Source organism: Herpailurus yagouaroundi, unplaced genomic scaffold (assembly GCF_014898765.1).
Source record: "Herpailurus yagouaroundi ecotype Mexico unplaced genomic scaffold, PumYag 141, whole genome shotgun sequence".
Classification (NCBI taxonomy): Eukaryota; Metazoa; Chordata; class Mammalia; order Carnivora; family Felidae; genus Herpailurus; species Herpailurus yagouaroundi.
The window spans coordinates 70,708,602-70,716,335 of NW_024412396.1; the positions used below are offsets into that span (position 1 = coordinate 70,708,602).

The following is a 7,734-nucleotide window of genomic DNA, read 5'->3' on the forward strand; positions in this document are numbered from 1 at the left end:
AAATGATGCTGGAATAACTGGATGTCTATATGGGGAAAAGAAGACCTAAAACCATACCCCACACCATATAAAAAAATTGACCTCAAATGAATTATGGCTGTAAATTGTGAAACCTACAATTACAAATCTTCTGGAAGAAAACAGAAATCAGTCTTCATGACCTCACTTGTCTTCCTCTGGACATTTTCTCAGGCCATTCTCCCTATCCGGAGTGCCCTTTCCCTCACCTCTGTGTATCAACACGTTACATCAACAACTGTCCTTCCAAATCTATAATTTTTCAGGATGCAAATCAAGTATGATCTCTTCCACATTCTCTGAATCCTTTTGTAATTTTCCAACCCATTCTAGTTTTTCAGTATTTCTCACTATCAAGATTCTTGAGAAATGTACATCCGAATTTTCCTATAAGACAGGGAGCTCCTTGAAGGCAGAGTTCAGGTCTAATTTGTATTCCATTTTCTCCCAGTGCTTAGCACAGCACTTAGCACAAAGTAGGCATTACCAGCTTTTACCAAGACCTTGCCATATGCCAGGAGAGTGCTGGGGATGACAGCACAGAGCCAGCTCACATGTTCTGCTGCTGGGATTCCAAGAGCTGGAAGCATACCTGTTAAATAAGCCTGTTCAGTGCCTTTATGATCACTGCAACATCAATCATTGAAACCACCATTATACTGTAAGTACTGAATAGTACAAATTTGGGCAGCTCAGTATCTTTATCCCATGTGTCCAGTTCAGAAGCTAATGCACATGTGTAATGGAATCTCTCAATCACTCAAGAACTGCACTGGTCATTTTCATAATAATTTCTTGGGTTTTTTTTTTTTTAATGCTATTTCTATTTGGTGCCATTATATCACTGAAATAGGGACTTGGCCTCAGTTCTAGTATTGCTGGGGGGGAAATGTAGGCTTTATTACAAATTTACATCCAAGAAGGTGGGCTGGCAGGACCAGGGAGGATTTTTCTGGTATAGGAGGCTCCCAAGAAGGCTGGAGCCATTCTCAACCAGATCCAGAAATTAGCAGGGAGAAACTGGCATCCGTGACTTTGCCCATTAAGTGAAAAGTTGAATGTGCCAACTTCTACATGGACTGCCGGAAATGCTGCCCCGAACACCACCCAGCCTCTGCCTCAAGACATTCCAGTGCAACAAATGTGCAAAAGCCATGGCAATCCCAGACTCTGTGACCACACAGAGGGAAGGCACCTAGCTCAGACCTGAGGGAAAGTGAGAGAGGGCTTCCTAGGAGAGGAGTCACAAAGGCTCAAGGAAGTCTACGGTCTAACCAGAAACAGATTGACACATGCATAGTTTTCTGGGCAAAACCCAGATGCTGAAAAGCAGAAGGCCACTCTGGGCCCTTGGGAGAGGGGTGGGTGAAGCCAGGGGTGAGAGGTCAGGAGCCTCCTGCTCCAGCTAGATCATGAAGGACAAAGGGCCCACAGTGCAGAGCTCAGCATTTAGGCTTTACTTTGAAGGCAATGGGGGTTAATGAGAAGTCCAAATACACAGCAGAGGGCATGTGATTGGCTGCCCTAATGGGGGGAGCTTGAAGGACCCCAGAGGGACCTGTGCAGCCTGCTTCAGAAGAAGGAAGGCCATTCTGAAGGGGTGGTGTAGGCGGAAGCACCCAGATAATAATCAAATCCCCAGAGAAGTAGGTTACAAACTGAGTAAATGCTAGGAAGCCTGGTCCCAGGGGGCTAGGAGGGCCTCAGGAGGTCAGGAAAGCCTCCCCAGAGAAGTAATATTTAGGGGGGACCAAAGAGATATGAAAAGTAGGTGAGACAGGATAAAGCCTTCCAGGCACAGAGAACAGCATGTGCTAAGGCACTGAGGCAAGCGGGGAAGCTCTGGCATTTTCTAGGCTCTCCACACTCATCTTCCATGACTCCCCCACTCCAGTGACCCTGCGCATATCTGGTCTTTCCCATCTTCCAGTCTGTGTTGCTTGTCCTTCCCCGGGAGCCCCCTGGGGCCAATTCCAGGGACACCTCCTCTGTGGAGTCCTCAGTGCTTACCTGGCACTTGGCCATGCTCTGCTCTGTGTCCCCACAACACTGTATACGTGTCTCCTCTCTAGGGTTTATCATTTTCAAAAAGATTTACACATTTGGCCTTCCCACTAAATCGCAAGTGTCTTGGTCCAGAGACCATCTTTTATTTCATCTTTTGTTTTCAACTCTGGCTTTCCCCATCGTCTGGCGCACAGAAGGCCCTCGATGAGCGGGGTTTTTACATGGAGAGAGTCATCCAGGTTTCCGAACCTCAGCACTACTGACACCTGGGGCCAATACTTCTTTGTTTGGGGGACGCTCCTGTACGTAGCATCCCTTGTCTCCTGGCTTCTAGATGCCAGCAACATCCTCCACCCCAAACCAGGACCACCAAAAATGTCCCCTGGGGCTAGAAATTGCTCCCAGTTGAGAACCACTGGATTAGTCCAGTCAAGGCTCTCACTTTTCCAGCAGGGAAACGGGGGAGCAGAGGTGGTCTGGCGGCCAGGCTTCTCCTCTCCCTGAAGAGCTTCCAGTCAACCGGCACACACGCAATCAAGAGGGAGCCGAAAAGTCAGGCGGTCTCCAAACACACAGATTGCCTTATCTGAAGTCTTCTGCCAACATCAACTCTCTGACCGCGGAGTTGATCCCCATCTTGTAAACAAGAAGGGAGGTGGCTCAGAGGACGACGCCCTCCCTCGCAGGCACCGAGAGAGGCTGGCCTCCCTCCAGACCCCGGGAGGTGGCCACCCCGAGTCTCCACAGGACACGCAGCCCTGCCACGCGGCCACTGAAGCTGCCAGGCGAGGAGCGCCGAGGTCCAGCCCCAGAAGCCTTGCCTGGGGCTGTAAGTGACAGACCCAGCAAGGAGCAAGTGAGGAAGATAGCCCCCCAGGAGCAGAAATTCAGGGGCAAAGCCTTCTCACCCTAGAGGTTTACCAACCAGGACAGGAGTTCGAAGGTCAGGCGTGTCCATGTGGGGCCAGCTCAGGCTACGCTTGGCTCTGCACCCTACTGGGAGCATAACAATGCAGCGTCTCTGAACCTCAGTCTCCTCACCTGTAAAACGGACGTAATCGGACCACATCTCATAAGCCAACGGTGTGGAGTCCTTGGCACAGCGAGTTCTTACCAAGGACAGGGTAAGCACGCGTATGTGTCGCCATTGTCTGTACACACAAACCAGGTCCAGAGAGTGGCCTTTCCCCGAAAGATTTTAAATGTCTGAAGAATGGCGAGGAGGCTCTGTGACATGTGGCTGTGGGGTGGCAGGAGAGGAGAAGCCCAGATCTGCCTTCTCACTTCGGTTTCCTCGTTGATGAAGAGGAGAAAACGAAACCTCTCCTCCTCGCTTGTCAAAGCTGTGGTGAGGGTCAACCCAGATGAGCGTTTTCCTAACATTTGTGACTGTGACTCACGGTAAGAAACATACAGTAAAGCCTCAGATTGTGAGTAATGTGCTCTGCGAGCGTTCCGCCAGGCAAGCAAACATTGCTAACAAATTTTAACTTGATACACGAGCGACGTCTTGTGATACGAGTAGTACGTGATGGCAAGCGTCACAGGATCACAACTGAGCTAGTGGTTCTCTCTCTCTCTCTCTCTCTCTCTCTCTCTCTCTCTCAGGCTGCAAGATTGTGGGTGACCATCTCCCATGCTCCGATGCTCAGTCTCAGGCCACTTCTAAGCACCTATGGACGGTCCTTTGCTTTTCCATACAAAAGTAAGCTCGGGAACACTTTGCTTCATTCTAGGTCAGGCTGCCTGCAGACACAGACCCTTTCCTCTGCTGCCTCATTGCCAGTTCGATTAAATACAGTCTGTGACAAGAGTTTATTAATACTGTACTGTAGTCAACTTCCGTGCAAGCGTGTACAATGGCCCCCATGCAGAAAAAGATTCCATGGAGCCAATAGATAGCAGTGATTCCATTAGGGACAGTGAAAGTCGTCCTACACAGTAATCCTCCTCTCTCTTGTGTCCCTCACACCAGTCAGGAAGGTTTCCAAAGTGCAGGCTAATTTGTTCATTTTTCTTTATATTTTATATTTTCTTTATAATTTTGTATTATATTACAGGATTGCAATCGTTTTTATATGAATATTTTTGGGTTGTGGAACGAATCATCTGAGTTTCCATCATTTCTTGTGGGGAAATTCACTTTGATATATAAGTACTTGGGATTACAAGCATGTTTCCAGAATGAATTATGCTTGCAAACCAAGCTTTTACTGTATAGTAAAATCCAGAACGCACACAAATGAAACAAAAAATGTCCTGAAACAATTATCTCCCTTACTGTGTATAATGCACTCTGACAAATCCTAATCTATTCGGTTTGGGTTTTTGAAATCCAATCACTCGGGTGATCTCACGACCCACTAGTGAGTCACGACCCTGCATTAGAAAAACACTACGTTTTGCAATCGATGGGAGAGTAGAGCGATGATCAAAAGTTTGCAGATTAGCATTATGGGTGGTGTTCCAGTTAAAAACATTGCTGCATAACAAGCACCAGTAAAACTTAGTGGCTTACACCGATAATTTATTATTGACTCTCACAAGTGGGAGGATTACATGGTCCGGCTGGGATTGTCGTCATCTGAAAACTCAATTGGGCTGGACATCCAAGATGGCTCCCTCAGATGGCTGGTGGCCGGCTGAGAGGTCAGCTGTCAGCTGAGGCTGTCAGCTGTCATCGGCCTCTCCCCATAGTTGCACATGGCTTCTCCGTGCGATGTAGACTTCTCGCATCGTGACAGCTGGGTTCCGAAAGAAAGCGAACCAAGAGTAAAGTTTCCAAGAAGCCAGAAGCGAGGGCCTCCAAGCCATTACAGGTTCTGCCTGGAAGGGGTCAAAGCAGTCACAACATCATCCCAGATTCAAGGGGGAAACACAGACTTCACCCTTGCAAGAAAGGATTGGAAAGGTCACATCGCAGGAGAGCTGCGGGATGGGAGGCATGGCTGCTTCCATGTGGAAAATACAATCCGCCACAATCGCTGATCGGGTGAGCCTCTCTCACTCAGCTCTTCCGGGATGGCGGGCAGATCACTTTTTTCTGTGCTGGTCTCCAGGTTTTCATCAACAGAAAAGGAGGACTCATTACATGTGTCAAAAGACTTTCCAACTCTAACCTTCTATGATCAGGATAAAGTTGGAGAACACATACCCTGCCTTACATTTTGTGTATTTGACATAGGCTAAAATCACCCCTCTCGCTCACCTTGACTCTTGCTTTGTATCGGCCAAACCCCGAAATTCTCCTGTGGGTGTTCAATCACCTCTTTTCCCTGCCACCAGCCTGGCGAAGTCGTGCTGATGGGATCCTTGCGGGCTGGCCTTGATTCTCACTCCTAGTACCTATCAAGATAGGAAGAAGGTTCTCTGAAGTATCCATTTGGCGAAAACCGATCACTGGTGCAAGGAGTATTTGCAGCAGGCGGGGAACCTTGCTCTCCACCAGGCCTGCACCAGCCACGCAGGATAGAGGCAGAAACCGCTAGGATTTTACGAAGCGTCACTTTGTCAGGGCTCAGAGGAGGTGGAAAAGAAACACAGCAGCCAGACCTACAAAAAGGGCGAATCTGCCAGACTTCAAGATCAACTCCAGCATACGCTAAAATGACTGCTTTTCAGAGGGAATCGTATTTCCTGTCCACTGCATCGAGAAGCTAGAGGCACTTAAAGAATTTGAATCTGTTCTCCTTCTCTTCGGATACAATCACTAATCTTGCCTCCTTGCCTTCTTTCTTTTTTTCCTGGGGAGGCAACCTACTCACCTAGCACATAAAATACTCATATTATGACACCCAGGCTTTAGAGATTTACATGAGAATCAGCAAACCTTATTTTAGCCCAATATAGAGAATGTGTGATGCATGGAGGGAACTCTGGGTTTATTCCCCAGATAAGTCATTTATTTCTTTCCTCAAAGAAAAATCCAATATCCTGAGATCAGATGCATATTGAAGCTTTGGTGGAAAAGAACCAGACAGGGCTGGATTAACATGTTCACGTCGGCCTCTCCCCATAGAGTGATCTGTGAAGATGTGGGAGCCTCCGCGGAAGAATCGCCCCAGTGCCTCTGACCTGGTCATTGGCCACAGCAGCCTGGGACGGGTTAGCGCCCGCCTCACCCGAGCAATTCTGGGAGCACTTTCTGATTTGCCAACTCGTGAGACATGCACACTTGCTCTCCATGTTTCAAGAGGTTATTTATCAGCAAGCAGAAGACAGCAAGCCTGGCCTTCAGGGCTCTCGTGGACCCTCCTTCCTACCCGCTGGCCCTGCACGTGCAGCCACGCCATCCGGGCCAGGCTGCTGCAGGTATCTGGGCTCAGCACACGCTGAGCACATGCTGCTCCCTCTGCCTGTGACACTTTCCTGCCCCATCCCTACTTAGGGGCACCTATTCATGAAACGCCAAACAGCGCCTCGCACACAGAAGCACTGGTCCATTTTAACCGAATAACTGGACAGACGGAAAAAGAGCGACCGATCAGCCACCGGCCAGGCTGCAGGCTTTATCTCCCAAACATCACCTTTCAGTCCAATTATTTGGAACGAGCCTCGAGAAATGACACCACCTTCCATGGTAGATTCTCAGAGCAGAAACCGAGGAGTCTCTTCCCTGGTCCCTGCCTCTCTCTCACACCACACATCCCTGTCACCCACAAGTTCGGCCCAAGCCACCTCTGAAATAGGTCTTAAAACCCCATCCAGGGGCACCCGGGTGGCTCAGTCAGTTGAGCGTCCGACTTCAGCTCAGGTGGTGATCTCGCAGCTCGTGGGTTAGAGCCCCGCATCAGGCTCTGTGCTGACAGCTCAGAACCTGTATCCTGCTTCAGATTGTATCTTCCTCTCTCTCTGCCCCTCCCCCACTCACGCTTTGTCTCTGTGTCTCAAAAATATATAAACATTAAAAAAATTGGGGGGGGGGGGTGGTCCTGGGTGGCTCAGTCAGTTAAGCGTCTGACTTCGGCCCAGGTCATGATCTCACTGTTGGTGGGTTCAAGCCCGGCATCGGGCTCTGTGCTGACAGCTGGAGCCTGGAGCCTGCTTCGATTCTGTGTCTCCCCTCTCTCTGCCCCTCCCCTCCTCATGCTTTGTCTGTCTCTGTCTGTCAAAAATAAATAAACGTTGAAAAAAAATTTTTCGTTTTAAAAACCCATTCACATTTCTCCTTCCCCAGAGTTCCACCATCTCTTACCTGGGTCCCCTTAAGCCAAGGATTTGTTGCCCGCGGCCAACAGCCTGCCGCTGGCACCCCCTTCTGAACCTCCTCCAAGAGCACGCACATCCCAAGGCAGCCCCAGCCAGAGACTGACAGACAGGAGGCCGAAGTCCCGGCCATTCGGCCGATGTGGGCCGTCGACACCCAACGTGGGGCTGGTTGAGGTGCTGGCAGCCTGCGTCCCAGCTAGGCTTCCTCCTCTACGCCCCCCTGCTGCCTCTCCTGCCCTCCCACAGGGATTTGTCCCTAATAAATGCCCTGCCCATCACATTCCAGCTCAGCGTCTGCTTCCTGAGACTCTAACCTCCGATGTGTGTGGAGGTGGGTAGGATTCCATCCAAGCAGCTGCGTGTTTAGTTCAGACGTCGGCCTGCTGCAGAGTCCTTTTGGGCCACTACAACCCAACACTACAGACTAAGGGATTTCAATAACAAACATCCTGGTTCATAGACAGGGGCATTCTGCTGTGTCCTCACATGGCAGAAACACGA

At 49.6% G+C, this 7,734-nt stretch overlaps 1 long non-coding RNA gene across 1 annotated transcript; it reads left to right on the top strand.

Annotated features, from left to right (window-relative positions):
- The first annotated feature begins 236 nt into the window (after window positions 1–236).
- Window positions 237–7,513, top strand: LOC121031343 (uncharacterized). Its single transcript, XR_005790697.1, has 2 exons — window positions 237–679; window positions 7,202–7,513. It is a non-coding gene; the product is annotated as an uncharacterized LOC121031343 (long non-coding RNA).
- The last annotated feature ends 221 nt before the right edge of the window (window positions 7,514–7,734 follow it).